General features: G+C 40.3%; 1 non-coding gene across 1 annotated transcript; it reads right to left on the bottom strand.

Moving 5' to 3' along the window:
* Window positions 1-8,992: 8,992 nt before the first annotated feature.
* On the bottom strand, window positions 8,993-9,099 carry LOC143660493 (U6 spliceosomal RNA). The gene has a single exon (XR_013164089.1). It is a non-coding gene; the product is annotated as a U6 spliceosomal RNA (small nuclear RNA).
* Window positions 9,100-12,738: the final 3,639 nt, after the last annotated feature.

Genomic DNA, 12,738 nt, shown 5'->3' with positions numbered 1-12,738 from the left:
GGAGTAGACAGAGGGAAATACCTGAAACCTTTGAACTGTAATCCAACTGCCTTGATCTCTGATGATAATTGTGTAGCTTTTATCTTGTGCCCTTGTGATTATAAAACTGTGGGACTGACCTCACTTGTACCCATTTTATCTGCTTTTTTAAATTTAGAGTCTTGTGATAACTAAAGAGAGCCCCTAATGTTAATTAACGAAGGGCCACAGGTCAGCTCAGAACTAACCCACCCCAAATCCAAAGTTATCTTGATAACACAAGCTGGACGTAACCAAAATGGGCCTACGTGACACATGCAGTGGCTTAGACTTTAACCTCTAAGTCACCTATACCTTATTATAATACTGAAAATCATGCCTATCCTCATATTAAGGCTGCCATTTTCTTACATACATTCGGTGACTCGTGTAATCAATCTGCACATGCTCAATAATTAGATCATCTCCAATTACATCATCTGGAGCCACTGTGCTCATTATCCTAAAATCTGCCCATTTTTCGATACTATAAAACTATCAGAGTTAGTGCAGTTTAAGGTGTGCCGTTCAAAACTGTCATGTACCCCAGAAAAGCCATGCTATTTAATCCTGATTCACTATTGCTGGGTGGGATCTTTTTCATTGTTTTCATGGATATGTGACCCTCCTAATTGTGGATGGGACCTTTTGATTAGGTGGTTTCCATGGGCATGTATCTCCACCCATTCAAGGTGGGGTTGCTTACTGGAGCCCTTTAAGAGGGAACCATTTTGGAAAAAGCTACAGAGCCCACACAGCCAGAGACTTTTGGAGATGCAGAAGGCAAGTACCCCAGGGAAGCCTTATGAAAGAAAAAGAGAAAGCTAGCAGATGTTGCCATGTGCCTTTCCAGCAGACAGAGGTGTTCTGGACCCAACAGCCTTTCTTGAATCAAGGTATCTTTCCTTGGATGCCTCAGTTTGGACATTTTCAAGGCCTTATAACTGTAAACTTGCAACTTAATAAGTTCCTCTTTTTAAAAGCCATTCTGTCTCTATTGCATTCTGGCAGCTTTTACAAACTAAAACATGGAGTGATACATTTTGGGCCGACAGGCAAGCTGATTTCCTGCTTCACGTTTAGCAATAAACTTTCTCTCTTTGAAACCCTGGTATCTCAGGGATTGGGCATTGAGTACACTGGCCCAAAGAAATCTACTGTCTTTGTCCAGTAACACTATCGCTGTCTTTTTAAAAGAAAAATCAGAAAGAAGGTGTTAGATCAGGGGAACGGGGAAGGGCAATGCAACTGGAGCTGCGGAGGCTGTGTCGCCCCTCCCAACATGACTTCAGGAACTAATGAACTGCCCCTTTTGGACGTCACCTGACCTCCATCCTTAAAAGCTGCCTGTGCCAAAGCCCACGCGCGCACTCACCTACCTCCCTCCATCTTGGGTTTGGTGAGTTCTGCCCGGGAGCGCAGAAATACGCCCCCCCCCCCCCCCTTAAAATTTCCTGGTGTACCTTTCTTCTTTCTCACCCTTTCACCTCCTAAACCTTTCAGAAGGGAAGTCAGAGAATTCCAGGAGATGGATTCTGGGGGTTGGGGGAGGTTACAGTCTGTCTCTTCAGGGATGTGTTTCTAAATCAGACTTGAGGGCTTTTTCAAGGTACCCAAGCCCACCCCCGAATTTGGAGAAGTTTTATATGCATCCCCTCAACTCCACAGCTTTCACAAGCCACTGATTATGATGATAATGTGTCACGTCCTTGTGTTCAACTCACCTTGTGGACATCATCCAGGATGGAGAGACTCAGCTAGACTATCTTTGCCTGGAGTGTGTAGGTGTGGGGTTGTGGTTGTGTTGGAGGGGGGATGGAGAATAATTAGGGCATACTTTTTCCCATAAAAGGGTAAAAACTACCGGGCCCTACCGGGGCTCTGTGGCCAATTGTTTCTTGCCACTTTGTCTTATCCCATCACAGCACTATTCATGCAAAGAGGGGGTATCGTTTGTCTTGGGACTGTTTAATGTCCCAAATAAGGCAGCAGAAAATAGATTAAGCACCAAAAACTGGGACTTTGAAAAGAGATTACTTAGAAATCTCATAATCCTTCTTGATACTTCCTCCATACTTCCACTCCCGCTCCCCACTCCCCAGCAGTGCTTTAAGGAAACACGGGTGAACAGCCTATACCATGCAGATGAAATGCTGAGATTCACTTAATTTTTTTTCTAACTAAAATTCTTCATTCTAGAGAATTTAGAAACGCAGATAAGCAAAGAAAGTATACATCCTTCCAGATTCTAGAATGCAATTTTTAAATGCTCTAGGCTAATATTCACCTGTAGTAGATACAGAACTTGATACCAGAGGATCATCAAAAGCAATTGTAATCCTGAGTTCCACAGTCCAGTCTCAGCAGTCACATTCAAAGAATCACAACCTACCAGCCAAAATTAATTAAAAAGGAATTTCAGTCTTCACTGCCTCTCTTGAAGAACAGCAAAAGGGATTCATTTCAAAACACACAAAACTTATAAAAAATTGCTTTTCTTTTCCTCCTGCATTCTCCCACCTCTGGAGCTACCCTTGAGCTTTTTTATCAAATCCCCTCAAACTCTTCTTCAACTTCAAGCCCCTGTGCTTTCTGTTTTCCCCTCCAGTCCCCCTCCATGTTCTTTATTATGTAGATTGATTTAGCATTGCCACTTGTTTTTTTAAAGTTTCTTTTCCGCTTGACCCATTACCTAAATCTCCATAACCAAGAGGAGCTCCAGAATTCAGCGAGTAAGATTCCCTTCTTCTTTCTCCCACTTCTCCTGCAAAATCATTTTTTGTGCCTCTCTGTATAATAAAAAAACCTCAGGAACCAGTCTGGCAAAGAAAGAATTTAGTAGGGAAAGATTGAGGGTGCTCTGTACTTTGAAGAATTTGTTCCTGCTGCACAATTATATAAGTCCTCTTTGTTCCAAGGTTTGTTTCTTTCTTTCTTTCATTGCTAAGTATCAAATGCATTTGAATCCAGTTATACCAAAATCCATCCTAATGCACACATCACACACATCTTGCTGTCCATCTCTGTCTGGTCCCTCCGTGATAACACAAACAAATGAACAAACTGTTTTTATGTCACTGTAGAAACTATGGAAACTTCCAATAGTGTGAATTAGACAAAATATTTAGAAAACCTAGTTCAAATCCCAGTTTATATAGTGACTCCAGGCCATTTCTAAAAATGTGATTATAAAGGTAATTTTTTGAAGGCAGGCACAATAACTGTCTTCAAATATTTGAATGGTGCTCACATGGAAATACATTAGATTTGGCCCATATCATCCCTGAAGTAAAAACCAGAAATAATGAATGGAAGTTACCTATATAGGCAGATTTCTGCTCAATATAAAGAACTTTCTATATATTTAAAGATATTCAATAATGAAAGCTGTTGTTTTGAGAGATGGTGAGTTTCTTGTCTCTCTGGTGGTGCTTAAAAAGATTGTACAATTCCCAGTATGGGTATATTCAAGCATTGGCTAGGATTTGGCCTAGATTGGAAGCAGTAGAGACCAATGGGTAAGAGCCTTCATTCAAAACATGTGGTGATCACTTACCAGCTATGTGGCCTTGGGAAAGTTATTTGTTTTGAGCTTCAGTTTTCTCATCTGTTAAATGCTATATAATAATATAATATGTATATAATTTATGCACACACATATATAAAATATATATGTTATATAGTATAAAAGAATATAAAGTTGTTTTGAAAATGGGATGAGATAACAAGAAGTACATGGCATAGAGTAGAAAATAAATAATAGTAGCTATTATTATTCTGTTGTAACAGGGTGTGTAGTGACCAAAAAGTGTTCCCTGGTGTAGTGACAGGTGTTGTGAGATAAAAGGTTCGGCCTGTCAAATAACTTTGGAAATACATGTTACAAAGAATTTTAAAAGTTCCCTTTGCTGCAGGACTTTTCAGATCTTTTAATGTCCTAGTGTATATCATGACATTCTAAGAGAGCAATAATGCAGGAACATTTTTCCAACTCTTTGGGGCACAGAAACATTTTGGTTTTGAGCATCTCAAGGAGCCAGTGTTCCATGGAATTCAGCTTGGGAAAGTTCTCTACATAAAGTCTAAGCTCCCTTCCTCCTCAAGATTCTGGTTTGGCTGATTCCTTTGCTTAAGGATCTTTGGGGTTTTCTTCACGAGCTTCTCAAATTACTTTTATCTCATGGCCTGGAGATATCCAGGGAGAAATTCTTACCAAGGTCAGTCCATAAGTTGAGAATGAGAGATAGAATGAAAAATTTCATATATACGAAATATCTAGAATAAGCAAATTCATAAGGACATAAAATAGATTACAGATTATCAGGGACAGGGGTAGGAAGGAGTTGTTTTATGGGTGTGGAGTTTATGTTTGGGTGATGAAAAATTTTGATAATGGATGGTGGTGATGGTAGAACCATATTGTGAATGTCACATGTATCACACGAATGAAAATGGCTAAAATGGGAACTTTATTGTATATGTATTACCACAATAAAAATTTTTTAAATTTATTGATTTATTTTTTTAAATACCAGAAAACACCAAATGCAAACATTCTTAACTTTTGATCATTCCATTCCACATATATAATCAGTAATTCACAATATCATCATATAGTTGCATATTCATCATCATGATAATTTCTTAGAACAGTTGCATCTATTCAGAAAAAGAAATAATAAGAAAACAGAAAAAAATTCATATATACCATATCCCTTACCTCTCCCTTTCATTGATCACTAGCATTTCAAACTAAATTTAACATTTGTTCCCCTTATTATTTGTTTTTATTCCATACGTTCTACTTGTCTGTTGACAAGGTAGATAAAAGGAGCATCAGACACAAGGTTTTCACAATCACACAGTCACGTTGTGAAAGCTATATCATTATATAATCATCTTCAAGAAACATGGCTACTGGAACACAGCTCTACATTTTCAGGCAGTTCCCTCCAGCCTCTCCATTACATCTTGACAAACAAGGTGATATCTAGTTAATGCGTTAAGGATAATCTCCAGGATAACCTCTCAACTCTGTTTGGAATCTCTAAGCCAATGACAGTTTATTTTGTCTCATTTCACTCTTCCCCCTTTTGGTTGAGAAGGTCTTTTTAATCCCTTGATGCTGAGTCTCAGCTCATTCTAGGATTTCTGTCCCATGTTGCCAAGAAGGTCCACACCCCTGGGAGTCATGTCCCACATAGATAGGGGGAGAGTGGTGAGTTTGCTTGTTGTGTTGGTTGCAGAGAGAGGCCACATCTGAGCAACAAAAGAGGTTCTCTTGGGGGTGACTCTTAGGCCTAATTTTAAGTAGGCTTGACCTATCCTTTGTGGGGTTAAGTTTCATATGAACAAACCCCAAGACTGGGGGTTCAGCCTATAGCTTTTGTTGTCCACACTGCTTGTGAGAACATCAAGAATTCAACTTGGGAAAATTTTTTAAAAAGAAAAGAAATATATGAGATTCTGGAATCTCCAAGCCAAGGTGAGCAACTCAGTGTCTCATGTGTAATCAGCTCTCCAAATAAATTTGATCAATATTGAGTGGATTGCCATCTGTCTTGGAGGGCTATGTTGGGTTGTGCAAAGGAATGAGTGGGAAAGCAATCTCTACAGGGGAAAGAATTTGGTTCTGTTTTGTCTATTGCTGTATCTATGAAGCCTTGAATAGTGGCTGAGGCATATTGAGGGATCAGTAAGTATCTGTTAAATGAATGAATGAATGAACTGACATATCCACTTCAATGTTGTAAAAGCACATTAACCTTAATTTGTCCAAAATCTACCTCATATTTTTCCCATGCTCCCAAAATCTGGTTCCCTGCCAGTGTTCCGCCTCTTACCCAAACCAGAATCCTCTATCCTCCCTGATGACTCTGTCCCTCACCATCCTTCCACATCCAATCTGCTATTGAGCCCAATTTCGTAGTGTTGGGCTCAATAGCAATAGCCCAATTTCGTAGCAGATTATCACAAACTGGGTGGCTTAAAACAACAGAAATTTATTCTCTGACAACTAAGGAGGCCAGACGCCAGATAGTAAGGTGCCGGCAGGGTTGGTTCCATCTGGAGGTTCAGAGAGAGCATCTGCTGCCTCTCTCTTGGCTTCTGGTGGCTGCCAACAATCCTTGGCTTATAGCCACATCACATGCATCTCTGCTTCTGGTGCTACGTGGCCTTCTCCCCTGTGTGTCTGGGTCTGGGTGTGACCTCTCCATGTCTTATAAGGATACCGGTCATACTGGATTTAGGGCTCACCCTAATGTAGTATGACCTCATCTTAACTAATTACATCTGCAATGTCTATTTCCAGACAGGGCCACATTCTGGGATTCTGGTGGACATGAATTTTGGGGCGGGGGGAGAGCCTCATTCAGTACCATACCCCTTGATGCCCTCTACATTTTTCCACATCTGCCAATATCATCTGAACCAGTCATTGTCATCTCTCACCTGGATTTTGTTAATAGCCTTTCATCTAGTTTCCTCACTTTTGCATCCATCTTCCACCCTGTAATCCGCAGGATCTTTTCAAAACACAGATCTGATCATCTTCCCCCCACAAAACAAGCAAGGAAGCAGCGGACAAAGTGTCTTCAATGCTTTTAATAAAGACCAAAATCCTCACAGGGCTAACAGTCCATGGATGGTCCCGCTGTTGTCCTTTAGGTTGTTTTTCCACACCTACTTTTTTTTTTAGCATGGGCAGGCACTGGAAATCGAACCCGGGTCTCTAGCATGGCAAGAGAGAATTCTGCGTGCTGAGCCAGCATGGCCCCCGCTCCTACTTTTTACATCCCAGCCACACAGGCCCTCCTTCCCTTCTTCAAATGTGCCTCAGACCCTTTTTTTTTGTCTTTTCTTTTTTGTTTCCCTTATTTTCTTTTCCAGTCTATTTTGACACAAAGGCCCTGCCCATGCTGCTCCCCCTGGTCTTTTTGACAATGTAACTCTGACCCTTCCCTGACCTTCCCAGGCACCTCTTCTTTACAGCACTATCACAGTTGTCATTTCACATGTATTTATGGGATCTATTGTCAATGTCCCCAGATAGGCCTATATAAGGGCAAGGACTATGTTTTCTATTAAAAGAGGGCCTGTCCTGTGGTAGGCACTCAATAAATATTTGATAGCTGAATGCATGCATAGACTTTTTTTTAAAACATTTTGTACTATGAAATATAACACATATACAAAAAAGCAGTAAATTTCAAAGTATATTATAGCAAGTAGTTATAGGACAGATTCGAAAGTTTGGTATGGGTTATGGTTTTACAGTTTCAGGTTTTTCCTTCTAGTTGTTCCACGATACTGAAGACTAAAAAGAAATACCAATGTAATGATTCAGCAGTCATAGCCATTTGTTAAATCCTGTCTTCTCTGTTATAACTCTTCCTTCTCCTTTGGTCCTTTTCTCAATCTTTAGGGATATTTGGGCTATCCCCATTCTGACTTTTTTTGCATTGAAAAGGGGTGTCAACAATACGAGATGGGGGATGGAATTGGTTGATGTTCTTGGAGAGATTGACACGTCTGGGTTTCAGGATTTAACTGGTCTAGAAACTCATCTGAAGGTTTTGGGTTTCTGGAAAGTAAACTTAGTATGGCAACATTTAAAAAAAATTTTTATTTATTTTTTATTTATGATACATAACCACATACAAACACAAATATTCTTATCATATGATCATTTTGTTCTTGTTTAATAATCAATAACACACTATCATCACATAGTTGTATATTCATCATCATGGTCATTTCTTAGAACATCTGCATCAATTCAGAAAAAGCAATAAAAAGAAAACAGCAAAAAATTCATACATACCATATCCCTTACCCCTCCCATTCACCGATCACCGGCATTTCAATCTACTAAATTTATTTTAACATTTGTTTCCCCTATTATTTATTTATTTTTAATCCATATGTTTTACTTGTCCATCGATAAGGTAGACAAAAGGAGCATCAGACACAAGGCTCTCACAACCACACAGTCACACTGCAACAGCCATATCATCATACAGTTATCTTCAAGAAACATGGAGTATGGCAACTTTTGTAGGGTCTGAGATAGAGTTCTGGGTATTCTTTACAAGAATGATGTTGGTTGGGGTTTGGCAATTAGCAATATCTAGCTGAAGCTTACGTCAGAGTACCCTCCAGAATAGCCTTTCAACTCTATTTGAACTTAGTCTCTCATAACTTATTTTGTTACATTTCTTTCCCCCCTTTTGTCAAGAAGGCATTGTCCATCCCATGGTGCCGGGGCCAGACTCATCCCTGGGAGTCACGTCCCACATTGCCAGGGAGACTCACAACCCTAGATGTCATGTCCTATATAAGGGGGACAGGTAATGATTTTACTTGCAGAGTTGGACTTACAGAGAGAGAGAGAGTTCAAATCTGAGCAACAAAAGAATTTCTCTGGAAGTAACTCTTAGACATAATTATAGATAAGCTTAACTTCTCTGCTACAGAAATAAGTTTCATAAGAGCTAGAGTCAAGATCAGCGGATTGGCCTGTTAACATGGGAGTCCCTAATGTTTGAGAGAGCATTGGGGATTTCCCAGATGGGAAGTTTAATAGTTCCATATTGACTTTGCTAATACTTTTAAAAATTATCTTCCCAACATACTCTGGGATCTATCTGGGTAATAAATTAAACTACACTGAACTACAAGCTCTTGTTCTCACTCTGGGCTCCATGTATTTGGGTTGTTTAAATGAACTCTGGACAGGTTGAGTTAGATTGTATGCTATAGAAACTTTAAGTTTTGTACAAAAAAAAGTTCTCTTCCTTTGGTCTCATACAATAGGTGAAGTTCTAAAGCACAAACACCATCGTCCTTTACCCTGTATTCTGATTTATGTTAGTCCCAACCAGATCGGCTTCATTCTTTCTTTCTTTCTTCTTCTTTTTAAAACATTTTTATCAATAAAACAACATACAAACATTCTTTTTTTTTTTTTCTCAAAAATATGGAACGCTTCACGAATTTGCGTGTCATCCTTGCGCAGGGGCCATGCTAATCTTCTCTGTATCGTTCCAATTTTAGTATATGTGCCGCCGAAGCAAGCACCATACAAACATTCTTAACATACAAGCATTCCATACATGGTATATAGTCAATGGCTCACAATATCACCACTTAGTTGTGTATTCATCGGTATGATCATTTTTTGAGCATTTGCATCATTCCAGAAAAAAAGTAAAAAAGAAAAGAGAAAAAACTCATACATACCATACCCCTCACCCTTCCCTCCCATTGGCCACTAGTATTTCCATCTATCCAATTTATTTTATCCTTTGTTCCCCCTATTATTTGTTTATTTTTTATCCATATTTTTACTCATCTGTCCATACCCTAGATAAAAGGAGAATCAGATACAAAGTTTACACAATCACACAGTCACATTGTAAAAGCTGTATCATTATACAATCATCTTCAAGAAACAAGTCTATTGGAAAACAGCACTACAGTTCAGTTACTTCCTTCCAGCCACTCCAATATACCATAAACGAAAAAGGGGATATCTATATAATGCATAAGAATAACCTCCAGGATAACCACTCAACACTGAAATATCTCAGCCACTGACACTTTATTTTGTCTCATTTCTCTCTTACCCCTTTTGGTCAAGGTTTTCTCAGTTCCTTGATGGGTCCCGTCTCATCCCAGGATTTCTGTCCCACATTGCCAGGGAGGTTTACACCCCTAGGAGTCATGTTTCATGTAGAGGGAGAGGGGAGTGAGTTCACTTGCCCTGTCAGCTTAGAGAGAGAGGCCACATCTGAGCAACAAAAGAACTTCTCTGGGGGTGACTGTTAGGCCTAATTTTAAGGAGGCTTAACCTACCTTTTGTAGGAATAAGTTTCATAAGGGCGACTCCTAAGATTGAGGACTTGATCTATTGATTTGTTTGTCCCCGCCGCTTCATTCTTATCTCTGATTGAAGCCCGATCTCTTTTTTTGTTTCTTTAACAGTTGTATGTAGCAATGCTGACTTTCAGAACTGCAGAACTCCAACTCTGAGTCCTATTACACATGTAACCAAAGTTCCAGGGAAATACCAGGTGATACTCCTGTAACACAGCATCTCAGAATCTAGAAATAATATTTAAAGCTCAGGAATAAGAGTTATGCTATAAGAGCTTAAAATCTAGGCTCCAATTTTCTCATGCCTATTTTCTAAGAGACCATACAATATTTGTCCTTTTGTTTCTGGCTTATTTTGCACAACATAATGTCCTCAAGTTTCATTCACCTTGTTGTATGCCTCACAACTTCATTCCTTTCTGTAGCCAGACCATATTCCATCACAACAGTCTGCCTTTCTGCTTCTAGTCATTGTAGCCTTCGGCAACCTCCATCCAGCGGTCATCATGGAGAACATTCAAAATAAACAATCCATGTCTCACAGTATCCCCACTTAGTTGTGCAATCATCATCACGCTTAATTTTATACAGTTTTCATTGCTCCAACGAGGAAAATAAAAAATGGACCCTCATCAAAGAGAAAATCCCAAATTCTCCTTATCTTTTGCCCCTCCCCCCTGCCCGATTCTTTACTCCTAATATTGCTGTTGGACTGGTGATGTCTTCGTGTTAAAAGTAGGCCATAACATATGCATGGACATTCAAAATACTTTTGACTGAAGTTTAATGTACATAGAGAAAAGCAAATATATTATATGTGTACAGGTCAATGAATTTCTATGAAATAATGGGCAGACCTGGAATAATTTTTTTCTGGGTTTGGATTCTTAAAAAACTCAGTATTGAAAGAAAAATGACGTCTGCAGTTGCCATTTCTAGGAATTGAGCACAAGAGGGCAGTAGAGGCAAAGGAATGAATAGCCAGCTCCACAGGCAGTGGTCCAGGATAGCGTGGATGCCGTGCATTTTCTCTCAGGAGCAGAGGATTCTGGGAAGCTTCACAGCCATCCAGACATCTCTCTGGTGGTCGGAGGCCAGAACATCCTCCCTCGAGGTGCTCGGCCAGCAGGAAGGTGCCTTACTATTGCCATTTCCCATTCCCTGGCTGTGCTGATCGGTTTTCAGGTACTAAGTGGTGATACGTTTATCTTAGGGATACCCATGGAAGTGAAGGAGATAGAAATCTGCCCCATGCAGTTGCACGACTGGGTCTCAGAGAACTGGAATGCATTCAGAATGCAACAGCAGCAATAGCGACCTGGCCATCTGTCGTCCTTAAGAGGGGGCAACTGCTGCTCCCTCATCTTGGGATACTGTTGTGCAAAGGACTGTTTCTGTTTCTGCTTCTTTTTCAATGTCTTTCCCACTATTTTTGCATTCCAACTACTGCCTCTTCACTTCTCCTCCCTTTCCCCAGCCCTCTACTTCCAAATTATCTTGCAATAAAATCTTTTTGAGCTGTTGATTAATCATGATCAGGCAGTGGTCACAGAAATCGTTCACCATCCATCTGATTGTAAGAGGCCTCCTTAGAAGCTATGGCTCTGCTTTACGTCCGCCTGTTACAGCCAGCAGTGTGGGCCAAGTAACAAGGCCACACAACACTAACCACAACAACCTGTGGCCCCTTCCCTCAGAATGTGACAGATACTACATTACTCTTTAAGGTACTTAAAAATACATAAAAGCACTGCAAACCCATTGCCAACCCAGCTAAGCAGTGTCTGATGTGGCTACATTGCCTTCACGCAACATTCTTATTGATTAGCAAGAATACATCACCTTTCATTCATTCTGGACTAAATTGAGGTTTAGACCTTTGTCTGAGTCTAGATTAGGTCATTGACGAACTGAATGTCCATGGGCAAATCGTTTAACCTCTTTAAGACTCAGTTTCCATATCTAAATAATGGGGTCATTATACTTTCCTTGTTTAATCCTCTAGGATGAGGGTGAGGCTCTTTGTATACTGTCAAGTGCTGCATCAGTGGCCCTAAACCTCAGCTGTGCATCAGAACAACTGTGGTGCTTAAAAACCTATGGATGCCCAGTCCTTACTCTGGAAATGCCAATTTACTAGGTCTCATTTGGGGCTTGGGAAAATGTTCCCAAGTGATTCCATTATACACTCTGAGTTGGGAACACATGCCCCTCACCAAAGCAAGATGGTATTTTTGTTATGCAGGATGACCAAAGAGAAACTATTTGCAGAGCTGAGGCCAGGACTCTTGTCTCCCCAGCTATTCCCTGGTCACGATTCTGGGCAGAGACCAACCCATATTAAAGTACTTAATTGGATCAGGGCGCACAGATAAGACAGACTTCCTGGGGGCAATGACCCTGAGTAGGGTGAGGTCACGGGCAGGGCATACAGATGAGGGAAAGGATGTGCACAGATGAGGGAAAGCAGTTACACCCGAGGTTGGTTAAGGTCCAAGCTCAGTATTTATTTACCTGTGGGGAGTGGGGGAGGGGCCAATAATTACAGGGAAAGTCAAGGGAGGATGAGTCCTGGCTCTTCCTCTGTTGGGAACGAGGAGTTCCAACCTGTCCAAAACCCCACCAACGTGTCCTTTCTAATGAGCTGGCTCGGCAAAACCTGATTTCTTCCCATAAAAACACAGATTAAACAAAAATCAATTCCAATTTAAATGCATTCCATCCTTTTCATATTATAGTTGTAGAGCTAATTGCTCCTTATTGTCATATGCTCTAGGGCAGAGAGGCATCATTAAAGTACTAAAAGTTCTTTCCATGATATGGATTTGTGCCAGTGATAGA

The sequence above is a fragment of the Tamandua tetradactyla genome, chromosome 16, assembly GCF_023851605.1.
Source record: "Tamandua tetradactyla isolate mTamTet1 chromosome 16, mTamTet1.pri, whole genome shotgun sequence".
NCBI classification, from domain to species: domain Eukaryota; kingdom Metazoa; phylum Chordata; class Mammalia; order Pilosa; family Myrmecophagidae; genus Tamandua; species Tamandua tetradactyla.
This window is presented reverse-complemented; position numbering and strand designations above follow the sequence as displayed.